Raw genomic sequence first — 26,610 nt, forward strand, 5'->3', positions numbered from 1 at the left:
ACCCAAGTCAGTGGTGATCACTCATGGCCGTATAGTGCCCAGGGCCAGTGTGTGGGAGTACCATGGTTTTATACAAGGGCAATAAGATGTTCTCTGTCTTATTCTCTGTCCCTTTTTTAATAATTCCTAACATCCTGTTTGCTTTTTTGACTCTTGCTGCCCACTGCGTGGATGTTTGCAGAGAACTATCCACGATGACTCCAAGATCTCTTTCCTGATTAGTTGTAGCTAAATTAGCCCCCATCGTACTGTATGTATAGTGGGGGTTATTTTTTCCACTGTGCATTACTTTACATTTATCCACATTAAATTGCATTTGCCATTTTGTTGCCCAGTCACTCAGTTTTGTGAGATCTTTTTGAAGTTCTTCACAGTCTGCTTTGGTCTAGTGTCATCTGTAAACTTTGCCACCTCCCATTTTACCCCTCTCTCCAGATCCTTTATGAATAAGTTGAGTAGGATTAGCCCTAGAACTGACCCCTGGGAAACACCACTAGTTACCCCTCTCCAGTCTGAAAATTTATCATTTATTCCTACCGTTTGTTTCCTGTCTTTTAACCAGTTCTCAATCCATGAATGGACCTTCCCTCTTATCCCACGACAACTTAATTTACGTAAGAGCCTTTGGAGAGGAACCTTGTCAAAGGCTTTCCAGAAATTCAAGTACACTATATCTAGTGGATCTCCCTTGCCCACATGTTTGTTGACCCCTTCAAAGAACTCTAAAAGATTAGTAAGACATGACCTCCCTTTACCGAAACCATGCTGACTTTTGCCCAACAAATTACGTTCTTTTATGTGTCTGACAATTTTATTCTTGACTATAGTTTCAACTAATTTACCCAGTACCGACGTTAGACTTACTGGTCTGTAATTGTCAGGATCGCCTCTAGAGCCCTTTTTAAATATTGGCATTACATTAGCTATCTTCCAGTCACTGGGCACAGAAGCTGATTGAAAGGATAGGTACAAACCACAGTTAACAGTTCTGCAATTTCACGTTTGAGTTCTTTCAGAACTCTTGGGTGAATGCCATCCGGTCCTGGTGACTTGTTTCTGTTAAGTTTATCAGTCAGTTCCAAAACCTCCTTTAATGCCACCTCAATCTTGGGCAATTCCTCAGATTTGTCACCTCCAAAGGACAGCTCAGGTTTGGGAATCTCCTGAACATCCTCAGCCGTGAAGACTGAAGCAAGGAATTCAATGAGTTTCTCCGCAATGACTTTCTCACCTCTGAGTGCTCCTTCTGTAACTCAGTCACCTGGGGCACCACCGGTTGTTTAAGAGGCTTCCTGTTTCTGACGTATTTAAAAACATTTTCATAGAATCACAGAATCACAGACCTGGAAGGGACCTCAGGAGGTCATTGAGTCCAGCCCCCTGCTTCAAGCACGATCAGACCCAACTAAGTCATCCCAGCCAGGACTATGTCAGGCTGGATGGATTTGTGTACATCTAGTTTTTCTAAGTAGCTCTCAACTCATTCCTTTCCCACGGAGGGCTGCCCTCCACCTTCCCATATTGTATTGTCTAGCACCGTAGCGTGAGAGTAGTCCTTGTCCGTGAAGACAGGCAAAGAAAGCACTGAGTGCTTTGGCTTTTCTTATATCATCTGTCCCTAACAAAACAAACAAGCAGTCCAATAGCACCTTAAAGAGCACTTCCGGTGGTCTGAAGAAGTGGGTCTGTCCCACGAAAGCGCATCACCTAATACATTATTTTGTTAGTCTTTAAAGTGCTACTGGGCTGCTTTTTTACTTTGATAGTACATAGACTAGCACGGCTCCCTCTCTGTTACCATCTGTCACCAGGTTACCTCTCTCATCCAGAAAGGGCCCCACACCTTTCCTGATAACCCTCTTATTGTTAACATGCCTCTAGAAACCCTTCTTGTTGCCCTTCACATCCCTTGCCAGCTGCAGTTCCAATTGTGCTTCGCTTTCCTGATTACTGCTTTGCACTGTCCAGCCATATGCTTATACTCCTGCTCAGTCAGCTGTCCACATTTCCACTTCTTATGCGCATCCTTTTTGAGTCTAAGCTGACCAAGGATTTCCCTGTTAAGCCAAGCTGGTTGCCTCCCATGTTTGCATTTCTGACTATGCAGCAGGATGGTTTGTTCCTGTGCCTTCGGCAAGTCTTCTTTAAAATACTGCCAGTTCTCCTGAACTCCTTTCCCCTTCATTTCCTCCTGCCCATCAGTTCTCTCAGGGAGTCAAAGTCTGCTCTCCTGAAATCAAGGGTCTGTATGTTACTGCTCACCGTTCTTCCTTCCGTCAGGATCCTGAAATCTACCATCTTGTGATCAAAAACACTTTACCCAGATCCCTGAAAGTCCCCCTGAAGAACTGGGCTCACAACCAGGAGTTTAGCAGGCCCATGCTCAAACCACTGAGCTATGCCTCCCCCCACACTTTTGTTATTGCTTTCTGAGGTTCTGCAATAGCAGTTCTTCAAACTCTTTGGCTTTTCTTATTACATTTTTTACACTTAATTTGGCTGTGTTTATCCTCCTTTCTTTTTTCCTCACTAGGCTTTGATTTCCACTTTTTAAAAGATGCCTTTTTATCTCTCACTGATTCTTTTACATAGTTGTTAGGCTACAGTAGCTCTTTGTTGGGTCTTTTACTATGTTTTTTAATTTGAGGTATACATTTAAATTGGGTCTCTATTATTGTGTCTTTGAAAAGTTTCCGAGCAGCTTGCAGTGATTTTACTTTAGCTACTGTACCTTTTAACTTCTGTTTAACTCGCCTCCTTGTTTTTGCATAGTTCCCCTTCCTGAAATTAAATGCCACAGTGTTGGACTCCCGAGACTTTCTTCCCTCCACAGGAGTGTTAGATGTTATGATATTATGGTCACTATTTCCAAGTGGTCCTGTTGCAGTTACCTCGTGGACCAGATCCTGCACTCCACTCAGAACTAAACCAAGAATTGCCTCTCCCCTTGGGGGTTCTTGTACCAGCTGCTCCAAGAAACAATCGTTTAATGTATCAATAAATTTTATCTCCGTGTTTTGTCCTGAGGTGACCTGTACACAGTCAATGTGGGGATGACTGAAATCCCTACTGTTATCGACTTTTTTATTTTGATTTCCTCTCTAATCTCCCTTGGCATTTCACAGTCACTATCCTTGTCCTGGGTCAGGTGGTCGATAGTCTATCCCTACGGCTATGCTCTTACCAGAGCATGGGACTTCTGTCCCTAGAGATTCTGTGGAACCTTTTGGTTCATTTGAGATTTTCACTTCCTGTGATTCTACATTTTCTTTCCCATATAGTCCTACCCCCCCACCTCCACAGCCTGTTCTGTCCTCCTGGTATATTTTGTAGCCTGGTCCGATTGCGTCCCATTGATTGGCCTCATTCCACCAGCTTTCTGTGATGCCTGTTATATCAATATCCCCCTCTAACACAAGGCACTCTAGTTCACCCATCTTGCTATTTAGACTTCCGGTATTTGTGTACAAACACTTTAAAAGCTCATCCCTATGTATTTGTCTGCCCTTTCCTGATTCTTCTTCATGTGATTGCTTCTTTTCTGACCCGGCCCTCACTTTACCCTCTTCCACCCTCTCCTCCTGACTAAACCGAGACAATCTCTATCAATAGATTCTCCTCTGAGAGAAGTCTCTGTCCAATCCACATCCTCCTCTGCACCAGTCGGCTTTCCCCCGTCTCTCCATTTAAAAACTGCTCCACCACCTTTTAACGGTAAGTGCCAGCAGCCTGGGTCCACCTTGGTTTAGGTGGAGTCCATCCTTCCTGTACAGACTCCCCCATCCCAATAGTCTCCCCAGTTCCTAATAAATCTAAACCCCTCCTCCCTACACCATCGTCTCATCCATGTACTGAGACTCTGAAGTTCTGCCTGCCTACCTGGCCCTGTGCGTGGAAGCAGAAGCATTTCTGAGAATGCCACCTTAGAGGTCCTGGATTTCAGTTTCTTGCCTGCCAACCGAAATTTAGCCTCCAGGACATCTCTCCTACCCTTCCCTATGTCATTGGTGCCCACATGTACCACGACCACCAGCTCCTCCCCAGCACTACACATAAGTCTATCTAGATACCTCGAGAGAGCTGCAACCTTCACACCAGGCAGTCAACTTACCATACCGTTTTCCCAGTCATTGCAAACCCAGCTGGCTGCGATTCTAATGATGACTCGCCCATCACTAACACCTGCCTTTTCCTACTGACTGGAGTTTCCCCCCATGGAGAGGCATCCTCAGTGTGAGAGGTACCACATCATCATCTGGAAGGAGGACCTCAAGGGTGGGATGGTTTCTCTCTGCTTCTGTTGGCTGCTCTCCTTCTCCTGAGACTTTCACCCTCCTTAAGAGTGCAGGGGCTGTTTGACAGGAGGTGGGACAATTCTACAGTGTCCCAGAAAGCCTCATCACCATCTCTCTCTGCCTCCCTCAGCTCCTCCAGTTCAGCCTCCCTGGCCTCCAAAGCCCGCACTAGGTCTCTGAGGGCCAGGAGCTCCTTGCTCCAAATGCACACATACGCCACCTGGCCGTGGGGCAGGTAATCATACATTGGGTGCAATAAATGGGATAGCGCCTCCCCTTCCCCACCGCTGCTCGACTTCTGCCAGTATTTTCTATGGGTAATTAGATCATGTATGGGGTTATTTAAATGTGGCAGTCTGGTATATAGTTTTTAGTATAAAAGTTTTAGAGCATGTCAAAAGGAACTAGCTCCCCTCTCAACTCCCCCTCCAAGCTTCCCCCCATTTGCAATCACCTGTTCGCAAGCTCCCCTGGTCACTTACTCAAGTCCAGGCCAGTGGTGATCACTCATGGCCATCCAGCAGCCAGGCCAGTGGTGATCACTCGTGGCCATTCAGCAGCCAGGCCAGTGGTGATCACTCGTGGCCGTTCAGCAGCCAGGCCAGTGGTGATCACTCGTGGCCATACAGCGCCCAGGCCAGTGGTGATCACTCGTGGCCATTCAGCACCCAGGCCAGTGGTGATCGCTTGTGGCCATACAGCGCCCAGGCCAGTGGTGATCGTTCGTGGCCATACAGCAGCCAGGCCAGTGGTGATCACTTGTGGCCATACAGCGCCCAGGCCAGTGGTGATCACTCATGGCCATACAGCAGCCAGGCCAGTGGTGATCACTCGTGGCCATCCAGCGCCCAGGCCAGTGGTGATCACTCACGGCCATACAGCAGCCAGGCCAGTGGTGATCACTCGTGGCCATACAGCACCCAGACCAGTGGTGATCACTCGTGGCCATACAGCGCCCAGGCCAGTGGTGATCGCTCGTGGCCATACAGCGCCCAGGCCAGTGGTGATCACTCGTGCCCGTACAGTGCCCAGGCCAGTGGTGATCACTCGTGGCCATACAGCACCCAGACCAATGGTGATCACTCATGCCCGTACAGCGCCCAGGCCAGTGGTGATCACTCGTGGCCATACAGCGCCCAGGCCAGTGGTGATCATTCATGGCCATACAGCGCCCAGGCCAGTGGTGATCGTTCGTGGCCATCCAGCAGCCAGGCCAGTAGTGATCACTCGTGGCCATTCAGCAGCCAGGCCAGTGGTGATCACTTGTGGCCGTACAGCGCCCAGGCCAGTGGTGATCACTCGTGGCCATCCAGCGCCCAGGCCAGTGGTGATCACTCACGGCCATACAGCAGCCAGGCCAGTGGTGATCACTCGTGGCCATACAGCACCCAGACCAGTGGTGATCACTCGTGGCCATACAGCGCCCAGGCCAGTGGTGATCGCTCGTGGCCATACAGCGCCCAGGCCAGTGGTGATCACTCGTGCCCGTACAGTGCCCAGGCCAGTGGTGATCACTCGTGGCCATACAGCACCCAGACCAATGGTGATCACTCATGCCCGTACAGCGCCCAGGCCAGTGGTGATCACTCGTGGCCATACAGCGCCCAGGCCAGTGGTGATCATTCATGGCCATACAGCGCCCAGGCCAGTGGTGATCGTTCGTGGCCATCCAGCAGCCAGGCCAGTAGTGATCACTCGTGGCCATTCAGCAGCCAGGCCAGTGGTGATCACTTGTGGCCGTACAGCGCCCAGGCCAGTGGTGATCACTCGTGGCCATCCAGCAGCCAGGCCAGTAGTGATCACTCGTGGCCATCCAGCAGCCAGGCCAGTAGTGATCACTTGTGGCCATCCAGCAGCCAGGCCAGTAGTGATCACTCGTGGCCATCCAGCAGCCAGGCCAGTAGTGATCACTTGTGGCCGTACAGCGCCCAGGCCAGTGGTGATCACTCGTGGCCATCCAGCAGCCAGGCCAGTAGTGATCACTCGTGGCCATTCAGCAGCCAGGCCAGTGGTGATCACTCGTGGCCGTACAGCGCCCAGGCCAGTGGTGATCGTTCATGGCCATATAGTGTCTAGGGTGTTTTTTTTTACAGTTACGTTTCTCTTGTGCCCTTCTAGGCAGCACTAATATCTTCTGAGGGAATTCTCTAAAGAAAGGGAGAAATGGCCAGTGACACCGCTACAAACAAGTCGGCTGCTGTGACCCGCACAGCGTGTGCCGTGTTTGTTTTCCTCCCAGAAGACAGGAGGGATTCCATCTGTACCAAGTGCGAGCTGCTTGCCATCTCAGACAAGCAGATTAGAGGCCTTCAGGTGCAAATATCAACCCTCCAGTCCATCGGGGAAGGTGAAAACTTTCTCGACAGAAGGCAGCATTTAGTCCTGCAGGCGCAACAGCTGAGCAACCAGTGAGGGCAGTACGAACTGAGGAACAAAACTGGAAGCATGTAACCCCCAGGAGAAGAAAGCCAGTTCAGGTTTTCCCAAGTCCACTGGAGATAAGCAACTGCTGTGAGGCTCTCTGCGCAGGTGATATGGTGGAGAATGCTGTGGCAGAGATCTCTCAGGGAAGAGATCAGAAGAAAACCCCACTGACTGGAAGGCCTGGGATACATAGGGCTAGGGATGTCAGTTTTATGACCATGACCCCCCAGAGAAGAAGACAGGTGGTGGTGGTCGGGGACTCCCTCCTAAGAGGGACGGAGTCATCCATCTCTCCTCCAGACCTGGAATCTCGGGAAGTTTGCTGCTTAACAGGATATGAAGAGAGACTTACAAAAATCATCGAACCTGCAGATTATTGCCCCTTCCTACTTCTCCATGTAGGACTCAACAACACAGCACAGAACGACCTTGAGGAGGTCACTGCAGATTATGTCTGGGATGGAAGATCAAGGAATATGGAGCATAAATGATGTTTTCATCCTTCCTCCCCGTGAAAGGCAGAGGTCCTGGTAGAGAGCGACGAATCAGGGATGTAAATGCGTAGTTGCACAGGTGGTGTCGGAGAGAGGGATTTGGTTTCTTCAACCATTGGATTCCGTTTCGGGAACAGGGATTGCTAGGAAGTGACAGGATCCACCTAACGGAGAGAAGAAAAAGCATCTTTGTGGACAGGCTTGCAAACCTAATGAGGAGGGCTTTAAACTATGTTATTGGGGTCGGGTGGGGGTGGCACAAGACCTGAGGTAAGAGGGGAAGGGAGAAGATACAACAAAGGAAATACCACTCACTCAGAAGGAGAAAGTAGGCCCAACAGCTGATTCTCTAAGGTGTTTGTTCACAACTGCAAGAAGCCTGGGAAACAAACAGGAGAAATTCGGGGCCCTGGCACAGTGAGAGGAGTATGAGGTGACTGGAATAACAGAGACGTGGTGGGATGACTCACCTAACTGGAGCACGGTCGTGGAAAGGTATAAACTGCTCAGGAAGGACAGGCTGGGGAGAAAAGCAGGAGGAGTTGTGCTCAATGTGAGGGAGCAGTGTGATTGTCAGAGCCCCAATATATGGAGGGAGGAAAGCCAGTTGAGAGTCTGGGTTAAGCTCAGAGGTGGAAGTAACAGAGGTGATGTTGAGGTTGGTCTCTGCTATAGACCGCCAGATCAGGGAGAGGAGATAGCTGAAGATTTCTTAAGGTAACTAAAGAGAAGCTTTCAAATCCCAGGCCCTGATTCTCATGGGAGACTTTAATCACCCTGACATTTGTTGGGAGACCAGTACAGCAGCACACAGACAATCCAGGAAGTTTTTGGAGAATGTTGGGGATAACTTACTCGTACAAGTGATCAAGAGTAGTCAACATGGATTCACCAGGGGCAAGTCCTGCCTGACCAATCTGATTAGCTTCTATGATGAGGTACCAGGCTCTTTGGTCATGGGCAAGTCAGTGGATGTGATATACCTTGACTTCAGCAAAGCTTTTGATATAGTCTCCCGCAACATTCTTGTCCATAAGTTAGGGAAGTACGGATTGGATAACTTGATTGTAAGGGGTGTAGAAAGCTGGCTAGACAGTCAGGCCCAATAGGTAGTGATCAATGGCTCAAAGTCTGATTGGCAGTTAATTTCTAGTGGGGTGCCTCAAGGGTCAGTACTGTTCAACATCTTTATGAATTACCTAGATGAGGGTGGATTGCACCCTCAGCAAATACGTGGATGACACTAAGCTAGGGGGAGAGATAGCTATGTTGGGAGGGGTCCAGAATGACCTAGAAAAATTGGAGGACTGGGTCAAAAGAAATCTGATGAGGTTCAACAAGGAGAAGTGCAGAGTCCTGCACATTGGAGGGAAGAATCCCAAACATTGTTACAGGCTGGGGAACGACTGGCTCAGCAGCAGTGCAGCAGAAAAGGACCTGAGGATTACAGTGGATGAGAGGCTGGATATGAGTCAACAGTGTGCCCTTGCAGCCAAGAAGGCTAATGGCATATAAGGGTGCATTATGAGAAGCATTTCAAGCCATTTCCCCAGGAGGGTGGTGAAGCACTGCAGTGCATTACCAAGACAGATGGTGGAATCTCCGTCCCTGGAGGTTTTTAAGTCCCAGCTGGACAAGGTCCTGGCTGGGATGACCTAGTGGGGGTTGATCCTGCTTTGGGCAGGGGGCTGGACTAGATGAGCTCCTGAGGTCCCTTCCAGCCCTGGGATTCCATGATTCTCTACGGCATCCAGGACAGTAGGACTGGACAGTTGCTATTGGACTGAAACAGATAAAAGACACATGCAAAGCTACAGGTGCTCTGTCTTTACTTTCTCTTCTTACCATCACCACTCCGCAGGAGTGAGTCTCTGCTGGGGGCAGCAGGAGCAAGAGGAGTCCCTGGGCCCCTTCGCATCTCTCCAGGATGGATGGTCCTGACAGCTCCTGAGAACAAGCTGACAAACAGGCTGCTGAATTCCTGACTGCAGGCAGACCCACTATGCCTTGGTTTCTTCCACTGTCCTTGTGCAGCTCTTCACCTGCATAAGTTCACCTGATTTTTCTGTGCGGAGAAATTCCCTTGGCCTCCTTCCCCTTCATGGCCACACTGAGAAGCTTTCCCCCTATGGCCATGCCTTCTATTGTGGTCTCCCAGAAACCAACCTTCTGCTACAAGCCTTGCACCAACCCTTATAACTCCTTGTATAAAAGTGATACAGACCTATGAGCAGCACACACAGATTCAGTGAGTCGCCAGATTTCAATAAACACCTCACTTGCCCACTTGGCAATACTGGTTGCAACAGTGTTTTGCCCATTCATCCTAAAATTCAAGGTAATCCTTCTGTTAAGGGCAGGTGCCCACACAGAGGGCCAGGTTCAGTCCCTAGTGGATTCTGTCAATAATGCAATCAAACCGGTTCAAGCTCCATGCAGTAACCTGAGACAATTGCACCCTACCTGCTGGGTGCCTGTAAAGGCAGCTCTTCCCCTCCTGCAAGCACAGAGTCTAAGGTAGAAATAGTCTGTTTAATAATAGTAGCCTTATATAAATCTCCACAGGAACATGTGAGTATTCATAAACAAAGGGAAGGAAAACCCCATTAAGCAAGGCACTGTCTCCAGAGTCGGCTGCGCCCAGTCCCTTGCTCAGGACTCTTTATCTGCACCCCCACTTACAGAGTGTACCTCCACCTCAACACCCCACTCACAGCGTGGGCTGGTCCGTCCCGCCCAGTGGTCACATGTACATCAGCATGGAGAGTCTCGCCACACATGGATAGCAGCACCTGCCAGCTACCTGCCTGCAGCTCTGGCTCTAGGCAAAAAGCTGCCATCTCAGCTCTCAGTAGCTTCAGCTCTGGGCCTAGCCACAAAGGGGGATTTTCCCAGACTAACTACAGACCTCAGCATTGGTCTGGGCTTTAGTTTTACCTTCAAACAATTGTGGGGGAGACCTATTCACATCCGTAGCAGCATCCTTCAGTCTACGTAGACTATGGATCCCGCCCTTTGTAGTTCCATTTGGGATCATCATTTGCAGCGTTGACTGTGACTGTGAAGACCCACACGAGAGTGACAGTCCTCGCTGCATCTGTTGCATGTTTAATGGGTGTCTGGCAGGTCCTTACTGTGCTTTCTGTGCGCTCGCTTTTCCTCTGCTAGCTGTCTGATCCTCATCTCACCCTTCTGAAAGCCCTTTTGTAGTTCCTGCCTCCATCTGCTGCGGTCGTCTGCCAGCTCCTCCCAGCTGTCCGGCTCAATGTCTACCTCTCTGAGGTCTCTCTTGCAAACATCTTTGTAGCGCAACTGGGGGCGTCCGGGAGGTCTTTTGCCAGAGGCTAGCTCGCCATACAGGATGTCTTTTGGGATCCTTCCATCATTCATCCTGTGGAAGTGGCCAAGCCAGCGGAGCCGCCGCTGCCTGAGGAGGGTGTACATGGTATTCAGATCAGATTTACACCCAAAAAATCCTCAACCTAGTTAATTCAGTCAGTACGACCACCACAGTGCTCTGCTGAAGGGGAGCCTGGTGTGATCCACATCTTACACAGTGATGATGACTGCCCAGTAGCCCCACAATAATTTCAAGCAGTGGTGATAGTGCACAATTGCTATATTTGGTGATAACATAAATGATCTGTAAAGAACACTTTCCTTAAATTCCTTCAGCTCCTGCTTCCATATTGCATATAGGGGTCTGTTTTAGGACCAGTTCTGTTCAATGTCTTCATCAATGATTTAGATATTGGCATAGAAAGTACGCTTATTAAGTTTGCAGATGATACCAAGTTGGGAGGGGTTGCAACTGCTTTGGAGGACAGGGTCATAATTCAAAATGATCTGGATAAATTGGAGAAACAGGATGAAGTTTAATAAGGACAAATGCAAAGTGCTCCACTTGGGAAGGAACAATCAGTTTCACACATACAGAATGGGGAGAGACTGTCTAGGAATGAGTACAGCAGAAAGGGAATCTAGGGGTTATAGTGGACCACAAGCTAAATATGAGTCAACAGTGTGATGCTGTTGCAAAAAAAGCAAACATGATTCTGGGATGCATTAACAGGTGTGTTGTGAACAAGACACGAGAAGTCATTCTCCCGCTCTACTCTGCGCTGGTTAGGCCTCAGCTGGAGTATTGTGTCCAGTTCTGGGCACCGCAGTTCAAGAAAGATGTGGAGAAATTAGAGAGGGTCCAGAAAAGAACGACAAGAATGATTAAAGGTCTAGAGAATGTGACCTATGAAGAAAGGCTGAAAGAATTGGGCTTGTTTAGTTTGGAAAAGAGAAGATTGAGGGGAGACATGATAGCGGTTTTCAGGTATCTAAAAGGGTGTCATAAAGAGGAGTGAGAAAACTTGTTCTTTTTGGCCTCTGAGGATAGAACAAGAGGCAACAGGCTTAAACGGCAGCAAGGGAGGTTTAGGTTGGACCTTAGGAAAAAGTTCCTAACTGTCAGGGTGGTCAAACAGTGGAATAAATTGCCAAGGGAGGTTGTGGAATCTCCATTGCTGGTGATATTTAAGAACAGGTTAGATAGATGTCTATCAGGGATGGTCTAGACAGTACTTGGTACTGCCATTGGGGCAGGGGCTGGACTCGATGGCCTCTCGAGGTCCCTTCCAGTCCTAGTATCCTATGGCTCCTTACACAAGGTACAACAGAGATGTGAGCAGAACACAGACTGTTTAATCAGACACAATCAGGTGATCTTTGGTTTCAGGTTTCTTGGAATGCTCTGTGCTGAACACATGTAACTACGCCTCTTACACTGTAACTTTCCAAACAGTATCCCAGGGAAGCAATTATCTGTTTTAATCCTCTCTTTTTTTTTTCAGTTGCTCTGTAGAACTTAGTAACCAGGCAATGTTTTGCCAAGAATGTTTTCTTTGTTCTGTTCATAAACATCACCTTCTTAGAACCATGGTCTGACTCCTGTGTCCCATAGGACAGCAGGGTCTGTGTGCACATGCCTAAGATGGTAAGCCAAACTCCAAAGCGAAACTGGGTTCCCAGGTTTCTCCAGAGAGAGGATTAAAGAGCTCGAGGGCACCACAGGAAGGAATTCCCAAATGCACATTCCTGGACTCTCAAAGAGGGTTTTGCATTTCAGTGATGACTGTATGGAAAGAAGGGAAGGCACCTAAGGAAAGGACGAGATCGATGCTAGTGACAATACACAATACAATGTGTTGGAGTGCAGGAGCTACAGAGTGACTGGCCTGATGAGTCATCTAGGCAAGGTGCTGATGATGATACTGACAGAGAGACGGAGATCGCAGATAGAAAAACGTCTAGTGGATGAGCAAGGGGGGTTCTGGAAAGACAGAAGTACCACACAGCTGATATTGGCACTAAGATTGATAGTGGAGAAAGCTCAACGAAAAGCAAGAACATCTACACTTGCTTCATCGATTTGCAGAAGGCATTTGACAGTATAGATCAGAAAGTGTGTTGGGCAGTGTTGGCGTTGTACAGAGTGGATAGCAGATTGATATGGCTGTTGAAAGATATCAATGACAATGAGAATGTGTGGGGAGTTATAAAGATGGTTTAGAACAGGTAGAGGTACAAGACAAGGAGATCCAATATTGCCGAGTGTCTTCATCACACTCTTAGAGAGAGTGATGGACAAGATCAAGGAGGAGTTAGAAGGGATATCTGTGCACTGGATGAGAATCAACAACTTGAGGTTCATGGATGATATAGTTATCACTGAAGAAGATGAGGAGAAGGTAGCGAAAATTGTACAGGTGCTAAATGAGGAAGGGAAATGGTACGGACTGATTATAAACATCAGTAAAACAAAAACAATGGTATTTGGAGATAAGGAAATAGGAAGGAAGATCAGTGTGGATGGGATTGAACTAGAGAACGTAGGGGAGTTCACGTATCTGGGGAGCAACATAATGTATGATCGAGACTGTAAGAAGGAAATAGCAACTACAATAGCCAAAGCAAAAGCAAGTTTAAAGGTGATGGATAAGATCTGGAAAAGCAAAGTGACTAGCTTAGGAATGAAGCTGAGCATCTTGAAAATGTGTGTGTTCAGCAGCATGTTGTAGGGATGTGAGACGTGTGATAGTGGAAGATTCGAAGCGAAGGATATTGGCGTTCAAAAGGAGTTGTTATAGAAAGATCCCAAGAACAGGATGGATGTGGAAGCTCCCCAACAAGGAATTATATGGGAAGACACATTTGAAAGAGAACCTACTGCAGAAGGTTATACAATGCAAGTTACAGCTATTTGGGCATATCAGCAAAATGAACGAGGAACAAAAAATCAAGACCCTGGTATCTGGCATAATGGACAGTTTGAATAGGAGAGGCAGACCCCACAGAGAATGGGTAGACGATACAGCAGATTGGTGTGGAGCTGGTCTACAGAATCTAAGCCGCTCTGCGCTGGGCAGGGAAAGATGGAAGGAAATAGTGATGGAGGCATCGGACACCAACAGGCGCTGAGCCCACAGTTGTTGATGATGATGGTGATGATGAGCAGTACCAAGCCAAGGCCAGGGAATCTGTGACCTTGAAGAGTTTTTAACCAGAAGTCTCTACTGGCAAGGTATTTTAATGCCTCTTGTGGGCCCCATCTTCTGCACTCGGCGTGCCAGAGAGGGGAACAGACTTGACATGGTGGCCGTACCGGTGTAATTTTGAACCAGGAACACAAACCTCAGGAAAGGAGGTGAAGTTACTGGATGTTTTAATTGAATATGGAAGCCATTGAATGTAAGTGTGGGTGGGGGGTGAGTGAGGGGTCCAATGAATGCTGGTAATCCCCTGCGTCTGTCTGTGTGACTTGTATGTCTGTGCCATCTTTGTATGTGAAGTTGTAGATATTGGCTCTGTAGCTGTATTAGAAATGTTTTAATGCTGAGATTCACAATGGGAGGTGAGAGCCCCTCCCCAGTCAGGTGACACAGGCTAAACAAAGGGACAGGTGCCCAGATGTCGAATACACATCTCAGGAATATGAGACTTGTGTCACGTGACTGGACTTTTATATTGGGTATGGAGGCCATTTTATGTGTCCATTGTCTCCACTGGCCTCCAACAGTGTGCAGGGAGTGGGGGGAGACGTGTGGGGTGTGTAAGCAAAGTTGATCCAGCCCTGAATCTGTGTGTGCCACTTATCTGTCTGTGTCATGGTTGTAGGCAATGTTGTAGATTTTAGCTCTGTAGCTGTTAGAAAATGTTTGAGTGCTAAGCTTCACAAGAGAAGGTGTGAACTCTGCCCCACCAGGGCTAAACAATGGGGTGGAAATCAGGTGCTCGGACACCAAATTCACATTCCAGATGCTTGGGACTTGTCAATGGGATGCAGCTCACTGGTCAGGTGACCGGAACTGAGACAAAGGAACAGGTCCATTTTAGACCTGGAAACTGTCTCCTGGGATTCATCCAGTGGCAGTTTCCCACAACAGCCCAGCTGAGACAGGTAGGGGCAGGCCCTCAAGGGACTATGGGAAGGAGAACAGGCCTTTGTCTCTGAACACAAGAAGACAACAAGAGTGAACAATGGTGTGGACTTAGCAGTGTCCATCCTGGATCATTTGTCTTGTGGTCTCCAGGAGTCCCTGTGCCAGCATGTGGGCCCCAGCGGGCCAGATCTACAGTGCTCCAATGACTGAATCTATGTACACCTGAAATGAACTTTCAGAGACTTTCAAGAATCAGCAAATAACACCGCTGGCTGCGTCGGTAGTTATGACTGCTGCGTGTAAAGTTTTGCTTTAACAATTCTTCTCTCTAACCCTTTTCTTTCTTTTTTTTATTAATAAACCCTTAGATATTAGATCTAAAGAACTGGTGAGCGTGTTGTTTGGGTAAGATCCAAGTATACATTGACCAGGGCCTGGGGCTGGGCCCTTTGGGATCTTGAAGAATCTGTGTGGTGTTGGGTGAAACAGGCCTAAGGGCCTCTCACCTTAATTTGGGGGTTGCTGGTCTGGGCTGGTGCAGCAGCTGGGAAGTCTGTGGGTTTGCTTGTGTGGCTTCTGGCTGGCCAGTGGGGCTGGCAGAGATGCTGTGGAGGCTGGCTGGATTTGCCTTAGCAAGAAGGAAATCCCATCCTGGGGCTGTAAGTGGCCTGGATTTTAAGCAAAGGTGCCCTGGATTGATTTTTCTGACAGTGCCCAGAAACCCCGTCCTATCACAAGCAGTTTCCACCAAGTGTCTGTCAGTGCTGTTGAAGGCTTTTCCTAAGTCCATGAAGGTTGTGTACAGGGGGAAGTTCCACTCAAGTAACTGTTCTATGATCACTCTGAGAGTTGCTATTTGGTCAATTAAAGATCTCTTGCTTCGGAAGCCGGCCTGTTCTTCCCTGAGCTGTCGATCTCTGTCTTCAGTTTCTCCAAGAGAATCCTGTTGAACACTTTTCCTGGAATGGACCGTAATGTTCTGCCCCTCCAGTTCTTGCGTTCCTTCAGGCCACCTTTCTTCGGAAGCTTGATAAGGTAGCCATGTTTCCAGGCTTGTGGGATCTCCTCAGTATCCCAAATAGATCATACATCTTGTTGACTGATGTCTCACTACCTGACTTGATTGCTTCTGTGGACATGTTGTCTGGACCAGGTGCTTTTTAGCTAGGCAGTGGCTTTTCTGATTTCTTCTTTTGTAGGTCTGCTGCTGTGAATTTGCAGAGGTATATTTGCAGGTGGTAACTCCACGTGGACAGGGCAGTTCAGTAGCTCTTCAGAGTGTTCCTTCTCTCTACTGAGCTGTTCACTTGGGTTTGTTAGCATATGCCCCTCATCATCCTGTACTGGCTGATTCACTGTACGCCATGACCCAGCTAAACTTCTGGGTGATGTTATAGAGCACTTTCAATTTTCTCTGTCCTGCAGCTTGTTCAGCAAGGTTTTCCATAGAGTTCTTCTTGTCCCATTTTATGGGCTTTTTAACTTCTCTGTTGGCTTCTGAATACAATCTAGAGTACAGAGTTTATCTCATAGAGCTGGAGGGACCTTCAGAGATCATTGAATCCAATCTTCTGCCCTCACAGCAGGACCTATCACTGTCCCTTGAGAGATTTTTTTTTAAATCTACTTGCCCCAGATCTCTAAATGGCCCTGTCAAGGAATGAAAATCACAACCCTGGACTCCACAGGCCAATGCTCAAGCCACAGAGCTATCCTTCCCCTCATCTCTGAGCTTCTGCCTTGGCTGCTCTTGTTTTGCTGTTGTTGACTTTTGCTTTTCTTCACAGACAAAGTCAACTCCCACACGCTGGTCCTAGACGATGCAGTATGGGAAGGTGGAGGGCAGCCATCTGTGGGGAAGGAACAAGTTCTGACCGATCTAGAAAAACTAGATGTACACACATCCATGGGTCCGGATTTAAGGCACCCAAGGATACTGAGGGAATTGACAGATGTCATTGCTGAACCTTTGGCCATTGTCTTTGAAGAATCTTGGAGATCAGGAGAGATCCCAGATGACTGGAAAAAGGCAAATGTAGTGCCCATCTTTAAAAAAGGAAAGAAGGATAATCCAGGGAACTATAGACTGGCCAGCGTTACCTCAATCCCTGGGAAAATAATGGAGGAGATCCTCAAGGAATCCATTCTGGAGCTCTTGGAAGAGGGAAAAGTGATCAAAAATAGCCAACATGGATTCACTAGGGGCAAGTCCTGTCTGACCCATCTGATTAGCTTCTATGACAAGGTAACAGACTCTGTGGACATGGGAAAGTCAGTGGATATGATATATCTTGACTTCAGCAAAGCTTTCAATACGGTCTCCCACATTCTTGCCCATAAGTTAAGGAAATATGGATTGGATCCCTTGGACTATAAGATGGATAGAAAGCTGGATCCCAACGGGTAGTGGTCAATGGCTCAATATCTGGATGGTGGTCTGTTTCAAGCGGAGCGCCACAAGGCTCGGTTCTGGGCTGGTGTTATTCAACATCTTTATTTATGGCCTGGATGAGGGACTGGATTGCACCCTCAGCAAGTTTGCGGGTGACACAAAACTAGTGGGAGAGGTAGATACGTTGGAGGATAGAGAGAGAATCCAGAGGGACCTGGATAAATTGAAGGACTGGGCCAAAAGAAATCTGATGTGGTTCAACAAGGAGAACTGTAGAGTCCTGCACCTGGGGTGGAAGAATCCAAATCATTGTTATAGGCTGGGGACCGACTGGCTCAGCAGCAGTACGATGGAAAGGGACCTAGGGATTGTGGTAGATGAAAGGCTGGATATGAGTAAACAGTGTGCCCTTGTAGCCAAGAGGGTTAAACAGCATACTAGGGCACATTAGGAGGAGTATTTTGAGCAGATCTAGAGAAGTAGTTGTTCCCTTCTGCTCGGCACTGGTGAGGCCACATCTGGAATATTGTGTCCAGTTTTGGGACCCCAGTATAAAAAGGATGTGGATTTGCTGGAGCAGGTTCGGCGAAGGGCAACAAAAATGATTAAGGGGCTGGAGCACAAGACCTATGAGGATAGGCTGAGGGATTTGGGCTTGTTTAGTTTACAGAAGAGAAGACTTAGAGGTGATTTAATAGCAGCCTTCAACTTCCTGAAGGGGAGCTCTAAAGAGGAAGGTGAGGAACTGTTCTCAGTGGTGTCAGATGGCAGAACAAGGAGCAATGGTCTGAAGTTGAAAAAGGAGAGGTGTAGGTTGGATATTAGGAAAAACTACTTCACCAGGAGGGTGGTGAAGCACTGGAATGTGTTGCCTAGACAGGTGGCAGATTCTCCATCCCTTGATGTTTTTTAAGTCCCGGCTTGACAAGGTCCTGGCTGGGATGACTTAGTTGGGGTTGATCCTGCTTGAAGCAGGGGGCTGGACTAGATGACCTCCTGAGGTCCCTTCCCGCCCTGTGATTCTGTGATTTTCTGTCCTTTTATTCCTTTACTTTTCTCAGAGTTTCTGCTGTGACCCATTCTTTCTGACACCTTGTCCGCTTTCCCAATGTTTTGTTGCAGGTTTCTTTCCAGGTTTCTGTTTTGGTAGCTGCGTCTACACGTGCACGCTACTTCGAAGTAGCGGCAGTAACTTCGAAATAGCGCCCGTCACGTCTACACGTGTTGGGCGCTATTTCGAAGTTGAAATCGACGTTAGGCGGCGAGACGTCGAAGTCGCTATCCCCATGAGCGGATGGGAATAGCGCCCTACTTCGACGTTCAACATCGAAGTAGGGACGTGTAGACGATCCGCGTCCCGCAACATCGAAATAGCGGGGTCCTCCATGGCGGCCATCAGCTGGGGGGTTGAGAGATACTCTCTCTCCAGCCCGTGCGGGGCTCTGTGGTCACCGTGGGCAGCAGCCCTTAGCCCAGGGCTTCTGGCTGCTGCTGCTGCAGCTGGGGGTCCGTGCTGCATATACAGGGTCTGCAACTAGTTGTTGGCTCTGTGTATCTTGCACTGTTTAATGAAAGTGTGTCTGGGAGGGGCCCTTTAAGGGAGCGACTTGCTGTTGAGTCCGCCCTGTGACCCTGTCTGCAGCTGTGCCTGGCATCCCTATTTCGATGTGTGCTACTTTGACGTGTAGACGTTCCCTCGTTGTGCCTATTTCGATGTTGGGCTGAGCAACATCGAAGTTGAACATCGACGTTGCCGGCCCTGGAGGACGTGTAGACGTTATTCATCGAAATAGACTATTTCGATGTCGCAACATCGAAATAAGCTATTTCGATGTTGGCTGCACGTGTAGACGTAGCCGGTATGTTCCCAAGTTTGTTCCATGGTTGTTCCACAGGATGAGGTTTGCCAGAAATGCATATCTGTTGGACAGCTCCACTTGGAAACCAGCTCTTGTCTCTAAATCCTTCAGCTGCCCCATGCTGAATCTCAGTCCTGGCTTGGTGACGGTTGTGATGTACCTCTTGAGCTTAAACTTGAGTTTTACCATGACCAAATGGTGGTCTGAACATCCATCTGCTCCTCTTCTAGCACAGATGTCCTGTGTCAATCTTCTGAAAGAACTGCTGGTACAGATGTGATCAATCTGATTTTCTGATAGGTGGTCAGGTGAAACCCAAGTGACGGTATGGATCCTTTTGTGTGGAAAAACACCACCACCTGTCACCAATCCACTAAAGAACAAAAGACACTGAAGCTCTCTCCATTTTCATTCACGTTGCCTAGGCCGTCTTTTCCCATGGTTTGTTCTCTGCCTGTATTTATGTTTCCAATTTTGGTATTGCAGTCGCTGAGCAAAATCAACATATCCTTTGCTTTCTGAGTCACCACATGTTGCAGTATCTCGTAGAAGTCTGTTTTACAAACATCAGCTGCTTAATTCGTTGGTGCATAACTAGTACCTTTCACACTTTTGTGTAATATCTGTCTGTGATGTGCTACTGTCCACTGCATTAAAGCACCAGATGCCTCTCTTGATAGCTTCAAGCCCAGCTGATGATTTCACCTGTTGCCAGGTGTAGCTACCCAGATTGTGTCCATCTTGTCTCATACAAGCCCAAAACTGCAAGCTTGCACTGTTTCATCTCTGCAGCAATCTGTGCTGTCTTCCCTTACCCAACTGGGTGGTTGTCCTGGGTCAGAGAAGACTCATCTGTGGGCAGCTTCCTTTCCGCTTTCCCTGCCAGGCTGCATTCTCAATCCATGCAGCTTGTTAACTCCTGCCAAGATTTGTGTAGTTGTTGGTTTCTTTGTAGATGTTTCTGTAACTTTTGTTTTTTTCGCAGATAGGGTTGTTCACCCTAAGTCAATCCCTTTTACCTCAGGGAGAGGTGATCCAAATTTGTCACATCTCCACCCTTTGATCGGTCCAGTTTGGGTGACCCTTCCAAGAGCTGCAGCTCCCGCTGGCACAGATCTCTGGGTCATTGAAACACAAGCCACCACTTCACGACAAGGAATGGACCATGAGGTAGTCAATGGCCCTTAGGTGGTTCTAATCCCCCTCCGAGGAACTTTGCTGTTGCTGTGATCATTCAGACCAGCCAGGGACCTGTGGCTGCTGCCTACAAAGGACTGAGCCAGATACAGTTGGGGACAGGGACTTGCTCATGTGACAGATTTGATTTTGGAAGGTACCTGCACACAGCGAGAGCAACGACTACATTCAGCATGGGCGAGGGTATAAAAGGGCCCTGAGGCTCCTCCGTTTGTCCTCACTCCAGCTCATCGCTTCAGGAGCATCTCTGCTGTGTCTTCAGCCCCAGAAGGGTTGCTGACCCGTCCTAACAAAGGATGTCATCCAAAGACTTATAAAACAACCGATTATTTCATCTCTGCTACAAGCCTGCACCAAGAACTTTGTAATATGTGTGTTTAATTTGATTTATTTAGCTGCTTTTCACTTTCAGCCAGGCCTTTGCTTTCTCTTTGTTAATAAAGCTGTACGTGCTGGGTGCTAAAGGACAGGCCCAGCATGCTCTTTGGGTAAGAGCCGATGCACATGCTGACCTGGGGGTGTGGTTGGTCCTTTGGGACTGGAAGAACCCATGTGGATGCAGTGAGGCTGGTTTCCGTAATGCTCGTGTGTGTGAGGAGGGGACTGGCTGCGGCACAGGAGAACCTGCAGTGCTGAAGGTGATTTCTTGTGTGACTTCTTGCTGGCTGGTGTGGCAAATGGATGTGCTCCTTGTGACTGGGTTGTTGCCTTACAGTGAAGGACCCCCCCGCCCAGTTCAACCCTCCCTGCCCCCGTTCAAACCCCCTGTGTGCCACCTCGGTGCAACCCCCCCCCCGGCACGCAACTCCTGCTTGAACCCCCGACTGCTGCACAGCCCTGCTGTACAAACCCCCTGTGTGCCACCTCGGTTCAACCCCCCCCCGGCCCCCGGCACGCAACTCCTGCTTGAACCCCCGACTGCTGCACAGCCCTGCTGTACAAACCCCCTGTGTGCCACCTCGGTTCAACCCCCCCCGGGCCCCCGGCACGCAACTCCTGCTTGAACCCCCGACTGCTGCACAGCCCTGCTGTACAAACCCCCTGTGTGCCACCTCGGTTCAACCCCCCCCCGGCCCCCGGCACGCAACTCCTGCTTGAACCCCCGACTGCTGCACAGCCCTGCTGTACAAACCCCCTGTGTGCCACCTCGGTTCAACCCCCCCCCGGCCCCCGGCACGCAACTCCTGCTTGAACCCCCGACTGCTGCACAGCCCTGGTTTGACCCCCCCTCCACATGCAGCTCCAGTTTAAACCCCCTGCCCTGGTTCAATCCCCCCCGACGGTTCACCCCCCCATATACAGCCCCAGTTCAACCCCCCCCAGCCCTCGTTCAAACCCCTCATGTGCGGCCCTGGTTCCATCCTCCAACCCTGGTACAAATCCCCTGTGGCTCTGGATCATCACCCCCACACGTTTCTAGTTCAACCCCACCCCTGGCCCCCGTTCAACTGCCCCCCCCCGCATGTGGATCCAGCTCAACTCCACCCACGGCCTCCCCTGCAGCCCTAGCCCACCCTAGGCTTAAACCCCCCCACAAGGCCACAACCCACCGCCAGCCTTAACCCTCCCCAACTGCCCCCTCAACCCCAAGATTTACCTTTCAGCAGGAACTCCAAGTGCTCCTGCCGCTTCCCTGGCTGCAGAACGTGCGTTCTGCTGGGGAAAAAGCCACCCCCACCTTCTGCGAAATTTGGGTTACATGAGGGTTTGTGGGAGGGGAACCCTTGTGTAAATCGATGGTCTACTGTAGCTGTAATGGACATATGCGATATACCACTTCCAAATGTTTCTGTTACTCTATTCTTTCTTTCTTAATAAACCTTTAGATTTTAGATTCTAATGAATTGGCCCAGCATGCTGTTTTGGGTAAGATCTAAGGATATGTTGACCTGGGACTGTGGCTGGACCCTTTGGAGGCTGGAAAAATCTGTGTGGAGTTGGTGAAATAGGCTTTGTAGCCTCTACCATGAGTAGGAGAGTTGCTGGTTTGGGCATTAGGAGCAGCTGGGTTTGCCTGTGTGGCTTCTGGCCAGCCACTGGGGCTGGCAGAGCTGCTTTTGTGGCTGGCTTGGTTTGCCTTATTGGGAAGGAGACCCCAGTCTGAGCTGTACGCAGCTTGGCTTTAAGCAATTGCAATTTAAGCAATTTGCTCAGGGTAGGTTCTCTCAGCTGTGCCCAGAAGACACCCCACTAAAATATAACACTGAGAAGCAGGGACCTTCGCTCCACATGGCAAGAGTCCCTAAATGGAACCCTGGACGGCATCATTTGGTCCTCAACCTCCACCCTCTAGCTTGTCTGCAGTGTAGCAAAATCTGTGCTATGAACTGACACTAGATCCAGGATTGTGGGCCCACCCCACAAAGGAGGTATTTCCAGAGACTATTAAGACATCAGCTTTTACCATCTGCTGCAGCCTGCATCAAGAGATGTGTGACAGATATATGTAATTTAACTACTTTAACAGTTTTCTCTCTCACCCTGTTCTTTCTTTCTTTCTTAATAAACCTTTAGATTCTAAAGGATTGGCCCAGCGTGCTGTTTTGGGTAAGATCGAAGGATATATTGACCTGGGAATGTGGCTGGTCCCTTAGGGGCTGGAAGAATCTGTGTAGATATAGTGAAATAGGTTTTCATAGCCTCTCACCTGAGAAGGGAGGGGTTCTGATATGGGCATAGGAGCGGCTGGAGAATCTGCTGGTGTAAACCCTGGCTGGCCAGGAAGGCAGCAGAGGTGCTTGTTGTGACTGGCTTAGTTTGCCTCATAGAGGAGGGAACCCCAACCTGGGCTGTAAGTGGCTTAGTTTTGAGCAGTTTGCATAGGTTTGGTTCTCTTAGTCCATGCCCAGAAACCTGTATATTACAGGCAATCAGGCAGTTCATTCCCAGGTGGCCTGTGCTAGCTGCCACTCACCTTTGACCAGGTTGGCCCTGGAGGTGGTCCCTTGAGTCTGGCTCCTGGCAGCGGCTCGGAAGGCCTTGTGTGTCATGTCTTTGGGCCGGACATCTGGCGGACGCTGGAGGTCTGGTGGGCGCTGGCTGTTCAGTGAGCGATGGTGGTCCACCGAGCGATGAGTGTCTGCTGGGCTCTGAGGGCTGGCATCCACCGAGGAATGGGAGACCCCTGGGACACTGGAGTCCTGTGGGCGAAGGGTGTCTTGTGAGCAATAAGAGTCTGGCGGAAGCCGAGGACTGGGATCTGCCCACAAATGGCGGGCCCCTGTGAGTCTGTAGTACTGTGGGCTATGGGAGTCCTGCGGGCGACGGGAGTCCTGCGGGCGACGGGAGTCCTGCGGGCGACGGGAGTCCTGTGGACGATGGGAGTCCTGTGAATGATAGGAGTCCTGCGGGTGATGGGAGTCCTGCAGGCGACGGGAGTCCTGCGGCTGATGGGAGTCCTGCAGGCGATGGGAGTCCTGCAACTGGTAGGGGTCCCGTAGGCGATGGGAGTCCTGCAGGCGACGGGAGTCCTGCGGCTGATAGGAGTCCTGTGACTGATAGGGTTCCTGCGGGCGATGGGAGGCCTGCAGGCGATGGGAGTCCTGCGACTGATAGGAGTCCTGTGGGCGATGGGAGGCCTGCAGGCGACGGGAGTCCTGTGACTGATAGGGGTCCTGCGGGCGATGGGAGTCCTGCAGGCGACGGGAGTCCTGCGACTGATAGGGGTCCTGCGGGCGATGGGAGTCCTGCGACTGATAGGAGTCCTGTGGGCGATGGGAGTCCTGCAGGCGACGGGAGTCCTGCGACTGATAGGGGTCCTGTGGGCGATGGGAGTCCTGCAGGTGACGGGAGTCCTGCGACTGATAGGGGTCCTGCGGGCGATGGGAGTCCTGCAGGCGACGGGAGTCCTGCGACTGATAGGGGTCCTGCGGGCGATGGGAGTCCTGCGACTGATAGGAGTCCTGTGGGCGATGGGAGTCCTGCAGGCGACGGGAGTCCTGCGACTGATAGGGGTCCTGCGGGCGATGGGAGTCCTGCAGGCGACGGGAGTCCTGCGACTGATAGGAGTCCTGTGGGCGATGGGAGTCCTGCAGGCGACGGGAGTCCTGTGACTGATAGGGGTCCTGCGGGCGATGGGAGACCGGTGGGCGCTGAGAGACCAATGATTGGTGAGCGTCCTGAGAGCAAAGGGCGTCCAGTTGGCCAAAAGGACCCAGTGAGATAACAGAGTCCGGCTGGGGCTGACGGTCCAGCATGTGCCGAGGGTCCTGGACGTACTGAGGGACCAGCGGGTCTTGGAGGTGCAGTGACTGCTGTGGCCCCAACAGAGCAAAGGGGTCCAGCAAGTGCTGGGTCTCTGGCGTGGGCAGGGGCAGGTGGGCACTGGCGGAGGCCGCCCTGCTGCTGGGGGAGGATGCAACCTGCGGGATCAAGTTCAGGTTCTCAATGTCCCAGTGCGAGACGTTGGAGTCTGCAGGAGACAAGAGCCGGAGGTGAGTGTCCCGGCAGCGCCAACCCAGCCCCAGGCCTGCCGGCCAGCGTGGCCTTCCACCAAAGCAAACCACCACAGCCACCGGCTGCCACGGCCCTGCCCGTCCATCCCTCCCGGCCACGGCGTCGGCCAGCCCCGAACCAGCCCTGGCACGGGCTCCCTGCCCCCAGCAGCCGCCACGACATCTCCCCCAGTAGGCGGAGAGAGAAGAGCCCTGGAGCTGGTAAGTGCTGAGCCCAGCCACGCCTGGGCCCCCCCCCCCCCACCCCGATGACAGCCAGCACCTCAGCACCTCGCAGCCACGGGAAACCCAGCCCGACTCAGAGACCAGCCCCAGCAACACACAGCAGCTGGGAGGGGAAGGAGTGGGGTAAAGCCCACCTGTGGGGCTCACAGACAGCTCTGGGGACAGCAGGGAGCCGAGCCCAGTGGGGGTGTTCAGAGCCACAAGGGGGTCACTGAGGGTACAGACCCAGTGGGGGGTATTCAGAGCCGTGCAGGGGGCTGAGGGTGCAGGCCCAATAGAGGTATTCAGAGACGTGGTGGGGGGTGAGGGCTCAGGCCCAGTGGGGGTATTCAGAGCCGTGGGGGGGAGGGGGAGGGTACAGGGTGTATAACAAGGGCATGTCCTGTGTTCTCAGAACGGGCTGTGTACGGGCTGTATAACAGGGGCATGCTCTGTGCTCGGAGAAGGAGGCTGCTTATGGGCTGTATAACAGGGGCATGCCCTGTGCTCAGAGATCGGGCTGCATACGGGCTGTATAACAGGGGCATGCCCTGTGCTCAGAGATCAGGCTGCATACGGGCTGTATAACAGGGGCATGCCCTGTGCTTGGAGAACGGGCTGCTTATGGGCTGTATAACAGGGGCATGTCCTGTGCTCAGAGATCAGGCTGCATACGGGCTGTATAACAGGGGCATGCCCTGTGCTCAGAGAAGGGGGCTGCTTACACGCTGTATAACAGGGGCATGCCTTGTGTTCGGAGAACGGGCTGCATACAGGCTGTATAACAGGGTCATATCCTGTGCTTGGAGAATGGGCTGCGTATGGGCTGTATAACAGGGGCATGTCCTGTGTTCGGAAAATGGGCTGTGCACGGCCGTATAACAGGGACATGTCCCATGTTCGCAGTACGGGCTGTATAACAGGGGCATGTCCTGTGCTCGGAGAACTGGCTGTGTGTGGGCTGTATAACAGGGGTATGTCCTGTGCTTGGAGAATGGGCTGCGTACTGGCTGCATAACAGGGGCATGTCCTGTGCTCAGAGAAGGGGGCTACTTACATGCTGTGTAACAGGGGCAAGTCCTGTGTTCTGAGACCGGGCTGCGTACGGGCTGTATAATAGGGTCTTGTCCTGTGCTCGGAGAATGGGCTGCGTAAGGGCTGTATAACAGGGGCATTCCCCATGCTTGGATAGTGGGCTGTGTACGGGCTGTATAACAGGGGCATGCCCTGTGCTCGGAGATCGGGCTGCATACGGGCTGTATAACGGGCATGCCCTGTGCTCGGAGATCGGGCTGCGTATGGGTTGTATAACAGGGGTATGCCCTGTGCTCGGAGAAGGGGGCTGCTTATGGCCTGTGTAACAGGGGCATGTGCTGTATTCGGAGAATGAGCTGCGTACAGGCTGTAAAACAGGCATGTCCTGTGCTTGGAGAACGGGCTGCCTATAGGCTGTATAACAGGGGCATGCCCTGTGCTTGGAGAAGGGGGCTGCTTATGGGCTGTATAACAGGGGCATGCCCTGTGCTCGGAGAAGGGGGCTGCTTATGGGCTGTATAACATGGGCATGCTCTGTGCTTGGAGAACGGGCTGCGTATGGGCTGTATAACAGGGGCATGCCCTGTGCTCAGATAGTGGGCCCATACGGGCTGTACAACGGGGCATGCCTGTGCTCAGAGAAGGGGGCTGCGTACGGGCTGTATAACAGGGGCATGCCCTGTGCTTGGAGAACGGGGCCATATAACATAGGAATGCCCTTTGCAGAGCAAATGCCCCCAGAGATGACCAGGGTTCACACATGCTGGGGTCTACTCAAGGACCTCCAGCCCCCAGTGTTCGTCACGGGACTGCGTGAGAAATC

Source organism: Carettochelys insculpta, chromosome 2 (assembly GCF_033958435.1).
Source record: "Carettochelys insculpta isolate YL-2023 chromosome 2, ASM3395843v1, whole genome shotgun sequence".
NCBI classification, from domain to species: Eukaryota; Metazoa; Chordata; order Testudines; family Carettochelyidae; genus Carettochelys; species Carettochelys insculpta.